Here is a 24,490-nt window from a genome sequence, read left to right as displayed (position 1 = left end):
ATAGTTATCAACATATAAGTCATTGAAGTGGCATAGCTGTTTACAATTCATTTTAATTTCCATAATCCCATTGGGTATAAATTATAAAAAAAAAAACTGTATCTGTTTGTCATCTTGAATTCTCTCATCCTTGAATTATAGGATTTCTTTACACATAGTTGACTACCAGGAACATTATGGACATACATGACTATTTATGAATGACATTTTGTCACAAACACATGATTTTTATAGACTCACCATAGACTACTTAAAACTAGAACAAAATCAACTACAACATCACTAATTATTTAAAGGAACTGATAGTTGCCAAGGAGAAGCTAAAAACTAGCAGGTGATCTTTCTGACATGGTTCTGCCATAGACTGTCAAAGTTAATGAAGGATATGCTTCTCTAGACAAGGTCAAGAGGAATTTCATTTTGGAAAAATATCCTGCTATTAATATGCTTCTCTTATTATTAAATTTATATAACAATTACTAGGTATTAGTCCACCCTTTTGAGCAGATCTCAGCAGAACAACAAAGATTTATTGCCTTGTAGTGACACCATATAGCCAAATATAGATGATGTTTTCATTACTAGTGATGATTCTGTAAGAATTCCTAAAATTATATTAGTAATTGCTAAGATCTTTTAAGATAGGACTACTATTAAGTCCTTTCTGATCTCAAAACTGCATTGAAAACTCTGCAAGTCTGACCCGTCCAGCAGGTCCAGTTATTTGAGGGTCTCGAGGGGACTTTCTCCCAAGAACCAAATGTGGGGAGAGAAGGACGGAAACCAAGTGCAAGAACGACACAGAAGCAGTATGAGTAACATCAAGGTCTCTCTGTATTCAGCAAGGCTCAAGGCTTAAATGCACAAGCAAAAGGGGAAGTACATATCAGCAGAAGGAATGGGGCAGCAGAAATGCACAAGCAAAGGAGGAAGTACTTTTCAGCAGGAGGGATGGGGCAGCAGAAATTCTTCTTTTGGCAACTACAAGGGGAAGCAGGAACTTGGTGGTATCAGGGTACATCTTGTGGTCAGGACATCTGGTGCTGACTTAGGGCTGGAACATTCTGTGGTTGTTCTTGGAATGGTGCATCAGTGGCCCGCTTTTGACCCCCTTTTCTTCTCGGGGGGAGAGGCCCAATTCAGAGATCAAGACAATAGAGTTGTCTTAATAGCTCCCAACACAAGTCTTCAAGTGTCACTAATTAATTGCTTCTGAGATAGTAAGCAAGCATCTACAACTTAGAGCACATTCCAAAAGGTTGTAAAACAATTAACAAAAGGTCATACAAAGGAAACTAACAATTTATTATAGGTGCAAGGACAGAAGATAAAATAGTGGCTGGGTTTACCTATACAAAATTTCAATGATAACTTAGTTATGGTCTTTAACATAGTATTGGGAGTAAAGGCATTGGAAATAAGAAATTGGGAGCAAGGGCATTGTTACATCAGAGGAGGAGGAGGAGAGAGTAAGATTAGAAGGAAAATGTAGAATGGAATAACTAAGAAATTATAAGGCAACTTAAAAATTAAGAGAACAATATTAAGAATGCAGAGGGAAAGAGAAGAAGCTACAAAGAGAGCAGAAGGAGCAAGCAGACTTCTCCTTACTGTGGAACAGAATAGATCTTTTCTTAATAACAAGAAAGGCTTAGTCTTACTAAAGAAAACAAAGCTTTCTTCTTACATACTTGGTTTTAATTCATTTAGCAATAAAAATGTAGAAGATTTTTCTTTTTGTATACAATAAAGATTGAAGCTCATTTTTGATCCACTGGTGTTTGGTCTTTTGCTCCATTTACATATGTAAGTATGGATGTGTGTGTGTGTGTGTGTGTGTGTGTGTGTGTGTGTGTGTGTGTGTGTAAGTACATAATTATGAGATAAGTATGCAATCTGGACCCAACTGGTTTGAATGGGTATGTATGAATATGTAAGCATGAATCTGTATATGAATTTATGTGACTTTATTCCATATTTGCTTATGTAAAAGCTTTTCCTTCTGTGAATATGGCTCTCTTCTCCTGGTGCAATAGAAGTTTATTGCTCCAACCCTCACCCTAGTAAGTGAGAGGATCTGGACAAGAAGGAAAAGGCTCTAGAAATTGATCCTTTACTTAATCCCCTGTTGCTTTATGATGAGGTGCTAAAAGCCAGAGACTGCAATTTCTGGCCTCAAAGGAACTCAGGCAGGTCAGCTACAGTAGCAAAGTGACTTAGACTTAAAATAGATAAACGTTTTATTATTAAACAACAATATCTCTCAAGGCCAAGTCTTGCCCCCATTGAGGCTCTTCCCCCTCTGCTGCTTCAAGAGGAATCAACAAAGAAGTGCCAGGGCTGTCCTCTGTCAGGCAGTGCTATAAATTCCTAGAACCTTTTATATTAACATAATTTTAAAAAAATAAACAATTCACACTGTGTTGCATATGAAACATGTTAGAATATTGGGCTGGAGAGATGGTTCTGTGGTTAAGAGCACTAACTTCTCTTACGGAAGACCTGGGTTCACTTCTCAGCATCCACATGTCAGCTCACAACCACCTGTATCTTAGGTTCCAAGGGACTTAATTCCTTATTTTGTCTTACAAAGGCTCTCCTGCATGCACGTGGTACAAAACCCATATAGGACATATATAAATTAGAAAACAAAACACAAAAAGCAGATAGATCCCCTTTTAGAAAAGAAAATATAAAATTTGTGACATTAATGACTTAAGTTAAGAAAACTAATTTGTACATGAATGTTATAAAGAAAAAAGTTAAGATTTGTTTGTTAAAGATAAACTGTCCATAAAATTATGATCAGTATCAGCAATCACATAAACAGAAGAGTAATAGATTTTTTTTCTTATTTTTCTTTCCCAACATGCTTTATCTATGTTCATGAACTGTCTCTTCTGTAGGTCTCACTGGAGACCTAATAATTGCAGTGAGTTTCTGTATTTACTCAGAAAAGCATATTTAACATATTGGATCAGCCAAACCAGAAACATGCTATGCCTTTCTTTTTAGTGTTTTCTGTATCCTCCAAGACAGGTTTCTAGTCTCTTAAAAAATATAAACATGAACAATTGTGGTTAAATTTCTTTCTATTTTTGAGTTTTGAGTAACACAATGAAAAAGTTCTTTCTATAAATATATAAAAACATGAGAAACCAGGAAAGTTATACAAGAAGACTATGGTTTCTAAACTCAATCACGAGTGTGACTCATGAGGTCACCTACAGTCCAGGAGTTTCTTAAGATCATCTTTTTAATTATATTATAAGATAATGATTCTCAACAAAGTATTCAAAGACCTGTCTGACAAAAGTGTTTGAAGTAAAAAATGTTTAACTTGAAATAATCAGTTTCCAGACAGAATTGAACACATTTTAAGACAGAGATAACTGAGATAACCCTACACAACATTCATTCTCATAAAGCTCTTTGCACTGCACTAATTTGCTCAGGGCCTACACAAGAGAATGGAAGGAACACAGATCCAGAAATCTACCAAAATAAACTTGAAGCACAACAAAGACAGGGCTTTGAAATTTCAATTTTATCATCTTCCTAAATCCTGGCTAAATACTTGTGGGATGCTGAGTTTATCACTTTAAATGTTCAGTTTCAACTGAAATTTCAAAAATATCATTAAGGTTCCTTCTATTTAAAATAAGGGTGTGTGGTTGGCAATAGGGTGACATTAACAGTTAAAAAAAAAACAAAAAACAAAAAACCAGCAACAGTTCCTGTCTAAGCTTTCATAGAAACAAAAGCCTGAAAAACATTTCTTCTTCAAGTCCCTGTCTCCATCTCTTTCTTAGCTTTAAAAGTTGTGTTTTCTACCTATAGAGTTCACTGAGAAGACCAGTCACTTCCAATTCTTGTGGAATGAAACAGGCACTTCACAAAACTCCAAGAATAGTTTGTCCTATTTAAGAAACACCAGCTGGAACAGTTAATGCCGTGCCTCGCCTCGCCTCATCTGCACTGACAACACAGCACAGCTTTTACTTTCTATCAAAACCAGAAAAGTTTTTACCTCCATGCAACAGAAAAATAGACACTAAATCTTTATCCTCTAGCACAGCTGCACACTGTCCAGGGCCCCGACCTAAGATTAGTTTCTCAAACAGTGGTGCAGTGGGAATCTAACTATGAAAGAGAAGCGTTCGGAGAGAAGATTTAATGAACAGTGCAAGGACTCTAGCAAGAACTTAAAGATAAATAAGGTGTTTATATACTTAAAGAATGAAGAAGTGGAACATAAACTTTATTCAGAGGTGCAATCATTGAGCTTCCTGATAGCAGCACTCACAGAGGAGGGAAAAGAAAAATCAGACAATTGTTGTTTACCCCAGTCACCTTCCTTCTCCTTTTAATCCTTTATGTGTAAGACTAAAAGATAAAACCGTATAACAGCTAAAATTTAAAGTATAGCATGATGTACTGAATGAAATGAATTAGCTGAGGCAAAACAGGGTGTGCTGGGGTAATGATTTCCATGGGCTTATGGAAACAGATGGGTTGAAGGACCTTACTTCTGGCCCTTCTGAGCTGTGATTTAGAGATCTTTCATAGTGGAACAATGGCACCCTTAAAACATTCCAATGTGGCGGTCCCTTTGGGAGAAGGGAGAGCAAGAATGAGATATGGTAGTTCTTAATGGCTTTTGCCCTGATGTCATTTTGGTACCTAATATGTTGCCCACATCTCCCATAATAGAAAAAACTAGAAGTGCAGTAGTTCTGATGTGCCACAACAGAAAATGAGCACACACACAATGTCTCTGCCACAAACAACATGGGCTTTAATCTCAGCAGACTATCTGAATCAAAGTAAGTGTTAGTATATGGTATCTATAGTAACTGCTACTTAAATAACACAGAGTTATTATGAATTGCCCTAAGACTAATATAGATTTCAAGTTAATGATTCTCAGATCCTAAAGTTATCCATTAAAATCATCACATATGTGTCTGAGTTTGTGCAAGGTCAAGATTAATGCTCAGGTCTCATTTTTATGTGCAGGTATCTATCTTGAACTTACCACAGCATTCTTCTCTGCTTTCTGAGAAATGTTCCAGTGGCAAACATTCTGAGGCTTTTACCCTGATTGTTACACTAACTGGTTCTCCAATGCCAAATAGTCAGCACTGAAATATATATACATGTAACACTATACAGATTAAGTGGGTTATACTCACATACTTAGGAATATATATATATATATATATATATATATTCTATATGTCAATATGTATACATATATGTATATAATAATAATTATTAAAAACAGGTCATAAGTTTGAAAGAAAATGAGGAGTATATGGGAAGTTTGGAGAAGGAAAAGATGACATAATTATATTCTAATCTCAAAAAATAAAATAACTTTTATACCAAAACTGAATTTCAGTGTTTGCTTAAATGGTTCCTTTTCTGTTAATTTTGCTTTTTAAGCACAGAACTGGAAGAATCAGAAATGATATTCTGCTGGGCAAATATTTTTTTCTAAAGCTTCACTATGTTTACAAAACCTAATTTTTAAAAATTTCAGAATGTCCAACTGTTTCAATAAGCAGTGGCATCTACTTGACAGCATGGTTATTCTACCCCTTTCTGACTGCCACACTTCACTGAAGAGCTCAGTTTACCACATGGGAACTGAATAGACCGTGCACACTGAGTGTTGTTGCATGTAGAGGCAGACAAGACTAGCTCTGCCTTCTGTCATCCAAATTTCTTTCTTGAAACAACTAAATAAGAACCTTGCCAAATGAAAACAGAAAAAAAATATGTGATTGCTTGTGTTGCTTTTTTTTATTTTATTGTGCCTTTAAGATTCATTTCTCACCACAAAGATCTGTCACCACAATCATTCAAGTGGCAAGAGAGACAGCAGCTGCTACCTAATGAGAAGTACAGTATTGCTCTTAGTGTGTGTGCCTTCTGCCAGGGCTTGGTTTAACTTAAGATAGATACTATCTCTCAGGTGCTTCACTAGAAATCACTTCCCATAGTACCACAGGTACTGCAGAGGCATTCAGCATGCACAAAGGAGTTATTGAATGATGGAATGTGAAGCATTCTGACTGCTTCTGGATTATCTTTACTGTTTTTCTTAATGATTTCTTAAAGGAAAAGCAACAGTCTTTCTATTAGAGTTGTCTAAAATGTGCTTTTGCATATATCAACCTTAATCAAGACAAACTTGAAATATTATCTGAGAAGACATAAATGTATATGCTAGATGCAACTCCTCCTGTGTAATTAGTCAATAGTGTTTCACCACAGCTCAAACCCACTTTTGGCTCTATCATATTTGGCATCCCTAAAGCTACATGACCACCAAAAGATTTGCCATCTCACTGAGCTCCCAGCTACTTCTGCTCCTGTCTCATCCTTCCTCAGTCACATTCTTGTTCCTGTAGGAGGAGGGTTCACTATACCCTGAGGTTCGATGATATAGGACAGTGAAGATAACAAGGAGCGGATTCTCCATGGAACAGATACAGGGAAACAATACCCCGGCTTTCTAATATATTCCACAAATTGGCTGCCAGGATTCCTGAAGTCATTTTCCTTTTAAATTTTGTCTTACAAAAGGTGGCTGAGTCACAGCAGACACCTCTACATATAGTCCCTCATAACTGAAATGAATTAAACTTTCAAAAAAAGTTTGAGAATTCTCTCTCATGGTTCTTAATATCCTGGTGAAGGGAGTTTAATAAATTTCCCCTTCAAAAAATGTTGCTTCTTCTTCTCCTCTTTGTTTGCTAATTGTATATATCTGAACAAGAGAGAAACAAGGTTTGAATCAAGTCAGCAACTTTCATATGTGGTAGTTGCTTAAAAGGTACTGTGAAGATGAGTTTGAATCCTGAGCAGATTCTTTGTCTATTACCCCTGCCTCCTCTAAGCCTGGGCATCTGTATCCAGTTCTGACCACATTCTAACTGGCTAGTCACTTGCTCAAAATACGTTTCATCAGCACCAGACCCTAGAATCCAAGGTCTTCAACACAGCAGGGAGGAATCAGATTCATTTTTTTTACCAAGTATCCCTTATGACCCAGAAGGGCAAAGGGTCTATTTGGAGACTTCTCTTGGGCAACTCCTCTGTGTATCTGTCTCTCATCTCCAAATCGAGGTGTTACTAGTTACTATTATTTAGGGTAATTCAGACATGATTAATGGTTTTGTGGCTTATATTTATCTTGCTGCTTGCATAAAGTCAAAATAGTATGGATAAAAGAAAAGAGAATATCATCAAGTTTACTATAGTTTTAAGATAAAATTAGTTTATAAAAGCAAACAGAAAAACTTTTGGAGAGGACCTGCCCACTATGCTATACTTCACATTAACAAATAGCTAGAAGTCCCTGAGAGCAGTTCTCTAAATCCAGATTACAGGGTAAGTCAGACACCCTGAATTTGAAGGAAATGTGAAAATAAAGCTGCATGTAAAAAGCTTTGCAAATAAACTAAACAGGAGTAGGCTGAATTGTATTCACAGACCACCAAGAAATTGATTGGGAGAGGTGGATTTGAAAAATTAAGGCCAGACCAGTCAATGGATTGTGTACAGAATACGGTTCTTGGTGGCCAGATTTCCCATTTCAGTGCACATATGTCCACAGAGGATCAAGTCTCAGCTCTGAGCATTAACTTTTTACACATTCCAAGTTTAGAGTAACAGAGCTGGGAGCCATCTGCCACCAAGCATCTAGTTAGATTTGGACCTGATCCATCTCTACCAGGTGCTTGGTAGTCACACACTCTAGAAGCCTCGGTGCCAAAATTACATGCGAGTCACGGACCTGTGGCTGCACAATGATCCAATTAAAAATATTTTTAGAACTCAGTTTAACTGAACTCGGCTTAACTGCTAATGTTTAAACTTTAACATTTATTATTATATAATCAGAAATCTGAAATGAAATTGAGCTATGCATGTGTGTGTGTGTGTGTGTGTGTGTGTGTGTGTGTGTGTGTGTGTGTGTGTGTATGGAGAAAGAAAGATTAAACAGGGAAACTTCATGGTTTGAGACCATTGTCAATGTAATTAAAATTATAAATACATACATATTTTAAGAATTAATATGTTTTAGCATATTTTAGGGCTATAATATTTTCATTTTTGATATTTTCTTTATATATATTTCAAATGCTATCCCAAAAGTTCCCTATACCCTCACCCCACCCTGCTCCCTTACCCACCCACTCCTGCTTCTTGGCCCTGGCATTCCCCTGTACTGGGGCATATAAAGTTTGCAATATCAAGGGGCCTATCTTCCCAGTGATGAACAGTCATAAAATTATATAACTGAGAAATTTACTCCTGTTCTGATGATGAAATATATAAACAACTACATCCTATGCACTACCTTTCAAATTTCTCAAATCTAAGAAGCATAAACCTTTGCCTCATATGGTGGCACACAATGGTAATTCCAGTACTCAAAAGGCTGGGGCACAAGAATAAAAAGATTGCAGATTAGCTGACTTCATATTCAGACACTCTGTCTCAAAAATATTTTTTTTAAATGGAAGGAGAAAAGGTAGAAGAGGAGGGAAATAATCTCCAGTCTATATCCCCACCGCAGCATGAGAATAAATGACATGTTTTTATAAGTAAGACTTTATTATTCTAGTCAAGTCATAAAATTCAATTTCTGCCTTCCTTATATGTATGCTATACTAAAATGTTGTTTTCAATGATTATGAATAATTTCTATCATGTCCATTCTATAAATAAAGGAGTAAAGATCAAATATATTAAGTTTTTCTTTTCTAGCGACCTGAGACTAGAAACTGGCATTTGAGTCAGAAACTCAAATCTCTCAGACTCTCCTAACTGCTGCCTTGATGACTGTCTTCCCCAGACACAGACGTTTTCCTTTCTTGGTCTAGGCATTATGGGAAAAGATGGCAATGGATCACACATGGCAAACAGTAAACTAATATCTATGCAGACTAGTGCCAGCCTCTTTCTTAGATGATCGATACTTGGAAATTTAAAGGGTTCAATTACATAAAACATAAAAGAGAACAAAAATGGATTTCTGGAGGTTTCTAAACTATCATAGGAGCCATTTGTCTGATGACAAATGAGGACTGACTACTTAGCAGAAACTCAGAATGTGGCACGTAAGCAAAGCTCGTGTTTTTTGCACATTAGTCCTAAAACATTTTTCTAGAGCACTAAGTCCAATCTTCTTCCTTCTGATGCATGTGATCTTGACTTAAATTTCATTGACTTACACAACTTATGGGTGAGAGCCAGAGTTAGAACACCAGTCTCTCCCTGAGTGCCTATTTCCACAATACCATATTCCCTTGCCCTGAACTACTCTACCCCTTTATGCAGAATTATCCAAGGATTTTTCCAATGACCCTCCTTTCCATGGGGCTTTCTAAAAATGGAGAAAGTGTTTATTTATAGCTTTTACTTCAAGGTGCTTTTCAAATATCTAATTATCAAGTGACCCACACAAGAGCCAGAGGAGGCAAAGGACAGTGGACTTGGCTGCAAATTTTGTAAGCACTCATGTGATGACTGAAATTCCGACACAGACAAAGAATGCCCAGGATGAGAACGCTAAAACGTGTGGGCAAACATCTGTGCCTGTCATTTAAGATGTGCTGAGGGCAGGGGATAAAACTGAAAACTCTTTTAACCCTTTGAAGATAGGGAACAAAGTCTTTCATCCTTTAATAATACAAGAAAACTTTGAGTTATCTGGAATACAATTTATTTATATTCTCTCATATTCCCCACCCCCTCCTTTGAGACAGGGTTTATCTGTGTAGCTCTGGCTGTTCTAGAACTCACTCTGTAGTCCATACTGGGTCATTGAACTCAGATATGCCTACCTTTGCCTCCTGAGTGCTGGGACTAAAGGTGTGTGCCACGACTGCCCAGCTTATCTTTCCATTTTTTAAGGGTTTTTTTTTTTTTGAGCTTTCTAAATGTCATCACAGAATAATGCAATTCTGAATTTTACTAGAGACTTCAACCAAAAACATTTATAATATAGTCGCTGAGTCATAGAATTGTTTCTATCTGTTATATCAGACTTTATCCACCTGGAAGACTCTCCTACTTGATGTAGAACATGGATGAACCCAAAACACTTGTGGATGATTTTCAAAGTTTCAGTCCAATGTAGGGAATTTTCTCATATACAAATCTGTTGGACCATGAAAGGCACTGTGGTCCCCAGCTGAGCTGAGGCTAAAAGCCCCAGCGACCCTGAAGGGACAGGAGGAGCTTTTGCCTGTTTCCAGGGAACCAGGACCCTGTCACTAACCGCAGCCCCCCCCCACCCCCCATAGATTTATGGCCATCAATCATGGAGATGGCCTTTGCCTACAGAACCACTGTCTAATCTCCTGTAGAAGGCATCAAGCACCTATGTTTTCTCACTCCTGGAGCAGTGTCCCTAGCTTCCCTACAGCCCAACACCCATATAGCAAACAGCAGAGGGTAAGCGTGGTCACTTCCTGTGTCCTGCCTCCCTAGCTGAGCCATGTGGTGGAACAGACACTGCACTGCGGACAAGGCACCGCCACTTGGCGAGGTGGGACACGGGAGTCGACCTGAGCTGGCTGGGGGTCTCTGAGCCTTCAAGGAGGCTGGGATGTCTGGTTATCAGGCTCTTGGACATCCAGGCACCTCTGGAAGCCATGGAAGAGCTGTGAATGGAGTGGGGGCCCGCAGGCTGGATCTAGCCTTGTACCAGGAAGGAAAAAGGGGAGCTTTGTCTGGTCAGGAAGAGGCTGGAGGGGAGTCCTTGGCTTGATGGAAGGTTTGTCCTTGGCTTGGCAGTTGATGGCAGTCCTGGCTGGGAATGCAAAGAGGCCTTCTAGGGGAGACTAGACAGTGGCTTTGTAAGCAAAGACTATCTCCATGATTGATGGCCACATATCTATGCCGGGCTGCAGCTAGTGATGGGGGGTGGGGTGGGGGGCTGGGACAGGCAAAGCTCCTACCTTCCCTTCAAGGTCTCAGGGGCTTTTAGCCTTAGCTCACCCGGGGACCATACTACCTTTCACAATCCCACAAAAGCCGAGCTTGGTTTTACTTCTCCATCACTAGACCAAACCAGTTATTAAAGACCAAAGAGCAAGATAACCTTCAAAGTAAAATTATCATTCATCTTGTGGTCTGGCTTTAGGTATTAATAGACGTGTCTATTAACATGAGCCACAAAGTTCTTGCAAATGAATGGATTGAAGGAATATAAAGTACATGGATTCCATAGGGAAATCTTTCATGGGTAAGGATGTAGTTGGCTGTACAAGGTCCTGGAGTCAGTTTTCAACACTAAATTGTCAATCAATTCATGTATCTATCTATCATCTATCCACCTATATACATACCTACCTACCTTTATACATCTGTCTATATCTATATCTGTCCTTTTTTTCTTTACATTTAAGCCATATTTCAAAATAAATAATACCAATAGTAAACTAAATATTTGATCTTCCTTATGCTTAAAATGCACAGCATCAAGATTATATAAGACTATAAAAGTAGGCATTCTGATCTGGAAATTTCTACCAGCTCTCATCTGAAAAGATAAGTTATCCATGACCCTTCTTTACTGGTGTGGTTCTGTGGCAACTTAATTGGTTTATTCTTTAGCCACTAAAGTTGCCATTTACCATTGCTGAAATTAGCTCTCTGTTCATATCTTTGAAACTCTTCATCATTATCCTGTTCTTCATTGTCACCAATTTCCATCAGTTAGTATTTTCTTTGGGAAATTAATTATATTCTTTACTAAGCCACTTATTCACAGGCTGCAAACCTGATAATGAATCTCCATATTAAAGCCATTCCTTCCAAGTCTATGTGGTCCTCTAGAATATATTCCATTCCCCCATTTCTAACTTTTCTTACTGCTAATGACATGAGTTCAGCAGAACAAAGCTTTGGGATTTAAAGGTACCATTTATTTCCCATATTTATCTTCATCAGTCTTTTCACTTTTCATACAAAGGTAAAAATGCAAAGGAAGGAAGGAGGGAGGAAGGAAGAAAAGGAGGGAGGGAGGGAGGGAACAATGTCTCTGAGAACTCACCCTCCTCCTCTTCTTCTCTTTCTCCTCTTCCCTTCCTCTCTCCCTTCTCCATCATCTCTCTTTTTCCAGAATTTTTTTTTAAGTTCTTAGAGCATATTCTTCCCAGGTGTTAAACCAAAACTTATAGCCCAGTACAGCTCTTCTGTCATCAGCCCCAATTGAGCCTTTGAACATGTTGCCCTTTGAAGGTAATTTCCTTGCCTGTTAGACTTACATTACTGTTCAGAAAAGTATTCTTTCTCCCTACTTTCCTCTAGGCACTTATTACCCTCAATTGCTTGCAGCAATACAACTGAGCACTTTCACTTATGCTAATAAAATCCCCAGTGGCTTTCTCAAACATGCCCCAGGGAACCAGAATTCAAAAAATGTTAGCATTAAGTAGCCACTTCCCCTTAAGGATCTGGTTCTGAATGGGAAGCTTCTAAGCCAATCATCTTTCACCATAAATTAATTTAAGGAGCATTTACACAAATGGTCTTCAAACCTGATAAATTGTCATGTAACATTCTTGGTGTCTTTATAAAAAAAATTATAGTTTACAAGGAATATGTTTCCTTTTTTCCCCATAATATCAAATAATGTTTCAAAATGTTTCTTTCCTTGTTACATTTTAGGCATATTCTCACTTTTTTAACCCTCAATTGTACTGGTTGATACTTTGGTTTCACTAATTTGTCATTAACTTTATTAACCACATATCATAACATGTTAATGGTTCATGTGTCTGGTTCAAATAAACTTAAAAATTATAAACATTAAATCCATGGGTAGATGATTTCTGGAATGAGACTATGAAGAACAAAAGTATATATACCAGAAGAAAAACAATCTATTCCCTCTCTTCTTAACCCTAGCTTCAGATGAGAAAAATGTACTATATAAACATGTAGTCAAGAGTATATTAACATCCTGCAGGTCCAAGTTCTTAACTGAGAGGGTCACAGTATTAGGAGGGGCAGACAGCCACCACACCATGTCCCACTGCCATTCTCCATGCTACTTGCAATCATTCTGTTGCAGACAGAACAGCTGAGAGGCTAGGAGTCTCTTCTCTGCCTGCACCCACAAGTAAAAGCCAACTCCAGCTCTCTAGACTGTAGTCTAAAGCTACATGACCTTCACCTCTGCCCATTCCAACTAAGGGTATTGACATAAAACCCACAGTTCTCATGTTAAACAGAAAAAGGGTTTATTCTGAAGTGATTCTGAATGCCCATGACCCAGGAACACAGACTTAGGTTACTTCAGATTCCATGTTTCAACATGGAAGCAGTCTCATAAAGTTGTGTAGTTTTACAGAACAAAGAAAGTCATAAATCAGGGCAAGTTTAAAATGCATTGGTGGAGACATCAGAAAGGTGATTACAGCAAGATGAAGGGACCTTTTCTATAGGCCCAAGATGCTAGTCGATGACATTCTTAGCTTTTGGGTTAGTGGAAGCTAAAGATCTACGAAGTAAAGAAATTCTTAGTGATTTCTATATGTTTATTATTTTATGTTAATTCAGATGAAGAGGAAAAGGAATGGCTGTTGGGGGGAGGGGCAAAACTAGCCCATGACAAGGTAATTAGCCTGTGGACCTGCAACACTGAAAGCTCTCCACCATGCTACAGTTCTTATCAACAAGTCACTTTCTGCATACACAGCTTCTTTTCAATAATTCTCAGTCACAGAAAGGCGTAATCATCAGGAATCACATTTTGTGCTTCTGGGGGCCACATATTATTTATTAAATATTTTGTTATACTCACTGCTAGGTACAGTATACATGAGGCTGAGTAGTGGGCAGGAGAACAGTCTTCAAGATAGAGGAATATCTGGAAAAGGCCAGAAAGAATGCTGGATCATCATCATCCAAATATATATTTCTTTTTATTCCCTTTGCACTGATATAACATTTATATGTGATATAGAATTACCTAGAATTAGTAATTAAGAACACAGTTTAGCCTAATGGCATGAAGGTAACAGATGAACAAATGATGTATTTAAGATAACTAAAATCTATAAGTATTTTTAATTAGGTTGGCTATGTTTCTCCCGGTATTTATTTGTACTCTATGAACTATCATACTTACAATAAAATGGTTAAAAATGGGATTTTGGAAGGAGTTGCTGAAATATTATCGCCTTTTTAATGTGTAAAATACAAAAATTGTTTCATTAATTGTTTAATTATGGTTAATTATTGTATGAGGCATTTTAAAGACTAATGAAATAAAAATGTCAGTACTTAAGGTATAAAACATGATGAATGCTGTTACTATTCTAGATGGATGTCTTTTTTTTCCAGTTTGGATAACCCAAAGAATTACCTCAAATCTTGGAGTATCTCTAGCTAAAGTAAATGTAGTTAAAGTTTAATAAAATAAGCTATGTTTTTTTGTTTTATCTAAATTGTGCTGAATAATAAGAATATAAGTATATACACACACACACACATACATACATATGCATGTTTTTAAAGATATCAATACAAACTTGTCTTTTAAACATTTGTTTTGAATAAGGTAGGAATTTTGGGTAAGCAAACAGGCATAATAAAAGACATGATTAAATGAAAGAAAGTAAGATCTTAATTTGCAGCTTCACTAAAACCAAGAGGAACATTATTTCAATATTTAGAGATATAGCAGGTAGAATATTAAATATCATATGCAATTTTAGAAATTGAATTACAAAAATAGGTAAGAAACACAAACGGTGAGAGCTATGTCTAGTTTCTCTGGACAGTCAACTACTAGTGACATTACAGATGAGCATAATCCAGCATTTCTGAAGTCTGCACGCATGTGTTCTCAGAAGAATTAGAAAGAGATGATTTCTTTTAGGAATGAGCTAGAATTACCGAGACACAGTCCTGATCTTTTAATGTAATTTTTTAATCTATTTTTGTTACGTGCTAAAATTACTTTTGGCATTCACAATTAAATTGAATTGCAGATCCAAATTTACATATTGTGATCATGTATTAAGGCAACTCCATACTATTTTATAAGCTAGAATACTCTACACATCTTAAAACCAATTAAAATCTTATCTTTATGAATACTAAGTTTCATGAATCTTTAACATTCTACACATAAATTTGGTAAACATTTTCTTAAAAAATAAATTCCAAATATACACTCATATAAATTTTTACCTCATTATATAATAGGTAACATAAATTTATATGATTTTTTCAAAATATTCTTAACATAAAACTATTAACTATAACTTTCCAAATTAATGCTGCGTTACACATGAATTGATAAATATGGTTGCTGAAGATCTCTATAAGTTTTCTTTTAACAATGTGAATTATAGAAAATATAATCCCAACAAATAATAATGTTTAGAATCATGGTTTTTAAAATACATCTTATGCTCTTTTATGTGCAAATATACTGTCTACATGCCTGTGATTATATATTAACTTTAATATACTTAGTACACATTTGGCTTATATATTCATGTAAACTAAAGTTATTAACTTCTTAGAGGAACTCATTATATTTGCAACATAGTGATGAGAAATGGCTATCTTGTTTTAAATGCCTATTGTTTGATAAAAGCCTCTGATATGTGCATATAAATGAAATGTGACCAACACAGGGAAAAAGAAATTTAGATACACAAAAGCTGCCATTGAAAGGCTTGTATGTCAGACACTTGAAACTTCAAAGTTGCTCTTACAAGTATATTTGAGAAACTAAAGAAAACCTTTCTTAAGTGTGTAAAGGAGGTGTGATAACTACTTCTCATCAAATAGATAATATCAGAAAGGAAAAAATGAGGAAAAGGTTTTGATTTTAAAAAAAAAAGTGAAGAGGAAATCACTTCTACCTCAAATCAGTAATTGAAAAGAGCAATAATTAATAAATTATTTTCTCTAGAGGAAATCAACATTAGCTTTGTACAGGCATAAAAAAATCAAAGAACATATAAGTAGATGGATGGAAAGTGTGCTGTATGAACAAAGAAAAGGGGAAGAGAAAAAGAATTGGTTTGCAAAAGGCCATGAATTTCCATGGGAAGGGGACACAGGAGGTGTCAGAGTAGAAAGAGGAATGGAGTAGATTTGAGTAAGTAATAAAGTATAAAGTACTCAAATGAGTGGGGGTAGATTTAAAAAAAATTAGAGTAGAACCTCAGAGAAATTTAGCATAAAATGAACTGTGTCAGTGCACACATATGAGAAAATCAAGGAAAGGAGGGAATGAGAAAAAGAGGCAAAAAGAAAAAAAGAAAAGAAACAAAAACCAAAGAAACAATGGGCAAATTTTCCAAATGGTTACATCCTATGGGCTTCATAAACTATTCGGTGAACTCCATCTTTTTCCACGTGGGATAAAGAAAAAGTCTATACTGTGAACATTGAGAAAGGAGAAAAATCTTCTAAATGGAAAGAACAGTATGACACAATATGCGCACAACTAGAAGAAAATCTCCACATTTTCTCCCCCAAACTAGAAAAGGAAAACATTGCCCAGATCTTCTTAGCAGCCACTATAATCCTGTTACCCAACAGGTACACTACTGTTGTTTCCTGCACTATGCCTTCCCAAATTCATGCCTTTTATTCCTAATCCCCTATGGGATTGTTTGAGGTTTCAGGAAAACCTTTTTAGGTATATCAGAAATAAAATTTGAAAAACAAGAAAAAGAAAAAATGAAAATGAAAAGAAAAAGTAAGCATGTTGTTCCTTATCAAAATTTTCAGTTCGGATGCTTAGAAACTGTCAACTAAAAAGTATGAGTAACATTCAGGACAAAACACTTGCAAGTTACAGCTCTGAGCAGTGACTTGTATCTAGGATACACAAAGAATTCTTACAATCCTACTAAAATGACAATCCAATTTTAAAAACAGTCAATAAGGTCTGAATAAATGATTCTGTTAACAAGATATACAAATGGCTCATTAACATATGAAAACCTGCTGGGCATCTTTAGCCTTCAGAAAATTTCAACTCAAATACACCATGGGATACCAGTTCACACCCACAGGGTTGGCTGTGATCAAAAAGACAAGTGTTGGCAGAGATGAGGACAAGTAGAAATTGGACCCCTCAACATGTTGCTGTTGGCAATTAGACCTAATAAAGCATCCTTTGACAAAATTATGGAATCTTCTCAAAGCCTTAAGATTAGAATCATATAAACCAGTAATCATATAAACTCCACTTTAAGGAATCCTTAAAATAAATAGAAACATATGTGAACACAAAAAATTATGCTCAAGTTTTTATTACCACATTATTCATAACATAAATAACAATAACTCGAATGTCCACTACTGGATGATATCCAGAGCATGGAATATTCATTAAAAGAAATAAATCTTTGATATTAGCACAAGTCACCTCCTAGGACCTTGAAAATACCTTGTAAAAAGAAAAAAGCCAGCTACAAAAGACTATATGCTACATGACTCCAGACATGGGACTTCCACAATATGCAAATCTGTTCCTAAAGAAAGGATATTAGTGTTTACAGTTATTACTATGGTTGGGTTGGTGGATAGTGAGTGGTGATGGAAATGACCGGTACAAAGTTGGAAAAGGTGAATAAAAATGATCAGTAGATTGTGTAAATAGTTACATAATTCTGTGAATAAACTAAACTCTGAGGTTGAACCTTTAACAGTGTGTAGGTCATACTGCAACAAAAACATTTATTTTAACACTTGTGCATATTCAACTGTCAAAGACAGGGAAGGCAGATGCAAAATAAATCCTCCCTCGAAACCCAAAACTCATTGTTCAGTATGAGTTTTGATATATATATAAGAAGGGATATGGCTCCTGTGTGCTGGGTCCACTCACAGCACAACCACCAGAGGCTAGCTGCACTCCAGTCCCCATCTCTATCTCCTTCTCTCCCAACAAGGAACCAGGAATATCCACCTATCTCTGATCCTCCTGTGTCACAGTCAGCAGAGGTAAACTCTATTCTGTCCCCTAAACTCCATTTTCAGGCTCACAGATCTGCTTCCCCTCCTGAGGAGGCCTGCAGAACCCAAGGAATATTCAGTTCTACCTGAGGCAAAGCTGGCAGTGGTGAGGGAGTGGGCTATTCCCACTGTCAGGCCCAAGGCTCTGCATGCCTCCCCAAGAAGACTTTTCTGCCATGAAGACAATAGGAGAGATGACAAGATGGCGAAAGGCCAGCATAAGCACCCAATCAAAAAGAGCCAAGGCAATAGGATATCACATGAGCCCAACTATCCTACTACAGAGCCCAGCTATCTTACTACAGGAAGCCCTGGATATTCTAACACAGCCAAAACATAAGAGGATGACCTTAAGTCCAATCTTAAAAAGATGATACAGGCCTTTAAAGAAAAAATGATTAAATCCATAAAGAAATACAGACAAGTGCAATCAAACATGGGAAGGAAATACATAAAACTGTTCAAGACCTAAAAGTGGAAATAGAAGCTGTAAAGAAAACATGAACTTGAGGGATCCTAGAAATGGAAAACCTGTCTATGCTCCAGTATAAGGGAATGCCAGGACGGGGAATGGGAGTGGGTAGGTTGGGGAGCAGGGGGTGGGGAGGGAGATAGGGGATTTTTGGAGGGGAAACTAGGAAAGGGGATAACATTTGAAATGTAAATAAAGAAAATATCTCATAAAATATTAAAAATAATAAATGCATGCATACATTTAAAAAAAAAAGAAATGGAAAACCTAGGAAAGAGAACATGAACTACAGATACAAGAATCACTAACAGAATGCAAAAGATGGAAGAGAGAATCTCTCTAGCATAGAAAGAAGATGTGATTGAAGATATCAACGCAACAGTCAAAGAAAAATAATAAAGCTATAAAAATTCCTGAGACAAAATATCCAAGAAATATGAGACACTATGAAAATACCAAACTTAAGAATAATAGGAATAAGCCAGGCATGGTGACACATGCCTTTAATCCCAGCACTTGGGAGGCAGAGGCAGGCGAATTTCTGAGTTCAAGGCCAGCCTGGTCTACAAAGGGAGTTCCAGGACAGCCAGGGCTACACAGAGAAACCTTGTCTCGAAAAATCAAAAAAAAAAAAATCTAGAAACAAGAATAATAGGAATAGAAGAAAGAGAAGACTTTCCGCTCCAAGGCCCAGAAAGTATTTTCAACAAAGTCATTGAAGAAAATTTCACCGACCTAAAGAGATACTTATAAACATAAAAGAAGCTTACAAAGCACCAAATAGACTAGATCGGAAAAGAAATTCTTCCAGCCACATAATAAACAAAACACTAAATGTACAGAAAAAAGAAAGAATATTAAAGGCTGCAAGGGGGAAAGGCCAAATAACATATAAAGGCAGACCTATCAGAATTGCACCCAAATTCTCAACAGAAATTCTAAAACCCAGGAGGGTATGGACAGATATCTTGTAGACCCTAAAAGACCAGAAGTGTCAGCCCAGTCGTCTATACCGAGCAAAACTTTTAATTACCATAAGTGAAGACACCAAGATATTCCACAACAAATCTAAAATATAAACAATATTTATCTACAAATCCAGTCCTGCAGAAGATAGTAGAAGGAAAATTCCAAGTCAAGGAGGAAGCTAACTGCACCCAAAACCACAGAAGAAATAAATGACCACAAACCAGAAAAATTAAAAGAAGGAAATATGTACTTGTGTGTGCACACACACATACACACACACACACATATACACACAAACACACAAACACACACACACACTCCAAACATCAACATACCAGGAGTAAATAATCATTGACCATAATATCTATCAACATCAATAGACTCAATTCCACAATTACAAAAAGAAGAAACCCTACAGACTAATGGAATAGATTCAAAAACAGGATCCATCCTTCTGCTGCATACAAGAAATACACGTCAGCAAAAAACAGATATTACCTAAGTATAAAGGACTAGAAAAAGGTTTTCCAAGCAAATGGATCAGAAAAGAAAGCTGGAGTAGCCATTCTAATATCTAATAAAATAGCCCTCCAACCAAAATTAATCAAAACGAATGGAGAAGGACACTTAATACTCATCAAAGAAAAAGTCCAACAAAATGATATCTCAAAACTGAACATCTCTACTCCAAATACAAGGGCACTCATGTTCTTAAAAGAAGTATTGCTAAAGCTTAACTCACACATTGAACCCCACACATTAATAGTGGGAGTCTTCAACACCCCACTTTCATCAAATTACAGGTCATCAAGATAGAAACTAAGTAGAGAAATATTGAAACTAATAGACCTAACAGATACCTATAAAATGTTTCCCCGAAACACAAAAGATAGTACCGTCTTCTCAACACCTCACAAGGCCTTCTCCAAAATTGAACATATACTTAGTCACAAAGCAAATCTCAACAGTTAAAAGAAACTCAAAAGAACTAAAGTGTAGAGCAGAGACTAAAGGAAAGAGACTGACCCACCTGAGAATCCATCCTATATACAGTAACCAAAACCAGACAATGTTGTGGATGCCAAGAAGTGCTTGCTGAAAGGAGGCTGATATAGCTGTCTACTGAAAGGCTCTGCCAAAGCCTGACAAATACAGATGCAGATGTTCCCAGCCAAACAGTGGACTGCACATGGGGTCTCCAATGTAGGAGTTAGAGAAAGGACCCAAGGAGCTGAAGGGGTTTGCAACCCCATAGGAGGAACAACAATATCAACCAACCAGAGCCCTCAGAGCTCCCAGGGACTAAGCCACCAACTAAGGAATACTCATGGAGGGACCCAAGGCTCCAGCCACATGTGTAGCAAAGGATGGCCTTGTCAAGCAGGCATCAGTGGAAGGAGAGGCCCTCGGATCTGTCAAGGCTCAATGCCCCAGTGTAGGGGAATGCAGGACATGGAAGCAATAGTAGGGGTGTTGGTGAGCAGGGGCAAGGGGGATAATGCAGGGGTTTTTGGAGGGGATAACATTTGAAATGTAAATAAAGAAACTATCCAATAAAAAAATAGTGCCAAAAAAAAAAAAAAAACCTGGACATCAACAACAGAAACAACAGAAAGTCTATAAACTCATGGCAACTGAAGAATGCTCTACTCAATGACCACTGGATCAAAGAAAAATTAAGGAAAGTAAAGACTTCCTAGAGTTCAGTGAAAATGAAAGCACAACATACCCAAATTTATGGGATACAATGAAAGCATTTCTAAGAAGAAAGTTCATACCACTAAGTACATTCATTAAGACATTGGAGAGATCTCATACTAACAATTTAAAAGCACACCTAGAACAAAAACAAGCAAACACACTCGAGAGGAGTGACACAGCAGGAAATAATCAAACTCATGGATGAAATCAATAAATTTTGAAACAAAGAGAACAATACCAAGAATTCATGAAAGCAAACACTGGTTCTTTGAGAAAATCAACAAGATAGACAAACCCCTAGCCAAACTAACCAAGAGGCAGTATCCAAGTTAGCAAAATCAGAAATGAAGAGAGACCTAACAACAGACATTAAGGAAATTCAAAGAATCATTAATTCTTATTTCAAAAACCTGTATTCCATAAAATTGGAAAATTGAAAGGAAATGGACAATTTTCTTTATGGGTTCAACTTACTAATGCTAAATCAAGATCAGGTAAACAATTTAAATAGGTTTTAGCATGGGTTTAGCAAAGAATTCTACCAGACTTTCAAAGAAGATCTAATACCAATACTTTTCAAACTATTCCACAAAAAGAAACACACACACACACACACACACACACACACACACACACACACACACACAAATCCCAAACTCATTCTATGAGACCACAGTCAACCTGATACCTAAACCACACAAAGCATCTACAAAGAAAGAGAATTTCAGACCAATTTCCTTTGTGAACATTGATTTTAAAATACTCAATAAAAATACTTGCAAAACAAATCCAAAAACATCATCTACCATGATCAGGTAGGCTTCATTCCAGGAATACAGGGATGGTTCAACATAAAAATCCATCAACATAATTCACTATAAAAACAAACCAAAAGAAAAAAAACACATGATCATCTTATTAGATGCTGAAAAAGCCTTTGGTAAAAATCCAACACCCCTTCATGTTAGAAGTCTTGAAGAAATCACTATACAAGGTACATACCTAAGTATAATAAAGGCAATATACAGCAAGTCAACCAGTATCAAGTTAAATAAAGAGAAAATTAAAAGTAATTTCACTAAAATCGGGGACAAGACAAGGCTGCCCGATTACTCCATATCTGTTCAGTAGAGGAGTTAAATTTCTAGCTAGAGCAATCAGACAGCTAAAGGTGACCAATAGGCTGTAAATTAGAAATTAAGAAGTCAACGTATCTCTGTTTACAGATGCAGATGATATGATAGTATATATAAGTGACCCCCAAATTTCTACCAACGAATTTCTACAACTGATAAACACCTTCAACAAAGTGGCTGAATACAAAATTAACTAAAAAAAAAAAAAAAGTCAGTTGCCCTCCTTTATACAAAGGATAAATGGGCTGAACAATAAAGTAGGGAAACAACCTCTGTTACAATAGCCACAAACAACATGAAATATCATGGCATGGGTAACTAATCAAGCAAGTGAAAGATCTGTATAACAAAAACTTCAAGCCTTTGGAGAAAGAAATTGGAGAAGATATCAGAAGGTGGAAAGATCTTCCATACTTATGGGTCAGAATGATTAACATAGTAAAAAATGGCCATCTTACCAAAAGCAATCTACAGATTCAATGCATTTTCCATCAAAATTCCAACACAATTCTTTAGAGACCTTGAAAGAGCAATTTTCAAGTTCATATGGAAAAATAAGAAACCCAAGATAGCAAAAACAATCTGATACAATAAAAGAACTTCTGGAGATAACACTATCCCTGACCTCAAGTTATATTACAAAGCAATAGTGATAAAAACTACATGGTATTGGTACAGAAATTGATCAGTGGAATAGAGGCAAAGACTCAGAAACAGACCCACACACCTATGGATAATTTATTTTTGACAAACTAATACAACGGGAAAAAGAAAACATCTTCAACAAATCAGGCTGGTCTAACTGGATGTCTGCATGTAGAAGAATGCAAATTGATTCAGAGCTATCACCTTGCACAAAATTTTACTCCAAGTGGATCAAAGATCTCAAAATAAAACCAGAAAGAACATAGAAGAGAGAGTGGAAAATAGCCTTGAACAATTTGGTACAGGAGACAACTTTCTGAATAGAACACTAACAGCTCAGGCACTAAGATCAATAATCAATAAATGGGACCTCATGAAATCTGTAAGGCCAAGGACATCATAAATACGACAAAACAGCAACCTGTGGATTAGAAACGGATCTTCATCAATCCTACATCTAACAGAGGCCTGGTATCCCAAATATATAAAGAATCAAGAAATTAAACACCAGCAATCCAAATAACCAAATTTAAAAATGGAGTACAGAGTTAAACAGACCAAAGTGTGGATGCTTCAGTGCTTCTGAGAAGGGGGAACAAAATAGTCATGGGAGGTAGAGGGTGGGAGGGACTTGGGAGGAAGAAAGGGGGTGGGGAATGGGAGCAGGATCTGGTATAGGAGGAGATGGGGATGAACAGATTTATAGTAATGGGGGATGGGGAACTGAAGTTAACCACCAGCATATCCCAGATGACAGGAAAGCAAGAGGCTCCCAGGAACTGACAGGGATGAGATTAGCTGAAATGCCCAACAAAGGGGAGGGAGAACCTGTAGAGACTATATCCAGAGGTTAGGCAAGGCCCCCCATTGGGGAATGGGACCACCCACTCATCTCCAAATTTTTAACCCAGAATGGCTCCTGTCTAAACGAAATACGGAGACAAAGTATGGAGCAGAGACTAAAGGAAAGGCCATCCAGAGAATGACCCAAATGGGGGTCCATTCCCAGACACCATTGTGGATGTAAAGAAGTGCTTGCTGGCAGGATCCTGATATAGCTGACTCCTGAGAGGCTTTGCCAGAGCCTGACAAATACAGAGGAGGATGTTCCAGCCAACCATTCAACTGAGCACGGGCTGCAATGTAGGAGTTAGAGAAAGGACCCAAGGAACTGAAAGAGTTTACAACCCCATAGGAAGAACATCATCAACCAACCAGAACCACCTCCCCTGCAAGCTCCCAGGGACTAAACCACCAACCAAAGACTACACATGAGGGACCCATGGCTCCAGCCACATATGTAGCAGAGTATGACATTGTCTGGAATCAATAGGAGTAAAGGCCTTTGGTCCTGTGAAGGCTCGATTCCCCAGTGTAGGGCAGTGCCAGGGCAGTGAGGTGGAAGTGACTGGGTGGGAGGGGGAACATGCTCCAAAGCAAGGAGATGGAGAACAGATAGGGGATAACATTTGAAATGCAAACACATAAAATATTCAGTAAGGAAGAAAGAAGGAAAGAAAGAAAGAAGGAAGGAAAGAAAGAAAGA

General features: G+C 37.1%; 1 pseudogene; it reads left to right on the top strand.

Moving 5' to 3' along the window:
* Positions 1–17,757: 17,757 nt before the first annotated feature.
* Positions 17,758–17,868, top strand: LOC115030530 (annotated as a pseudogene).
* Positions 17,869–24,490: the final 6,622 nt, after the last annotated feature.

Source organism: Mus caroli, chromosome 2 (genome assembly GCF_900094665.2).
Source record: "Mus caroli chromosome 2, CAROLI_EIJ_v1.1, whole genome shotgun sequence".
Taxonomy (NCBI): domain Eukaryota; kingdom Metazoa; phylum Chordata; class Mammalia; order Rodentia; family Muridae; genus Mus; species Mus caroli.
The sequence above is the reverse complement of the archived record's forward strand: the minus strand, read 5'-3'. Positions and strand labels throughout refer to the sequence as shown.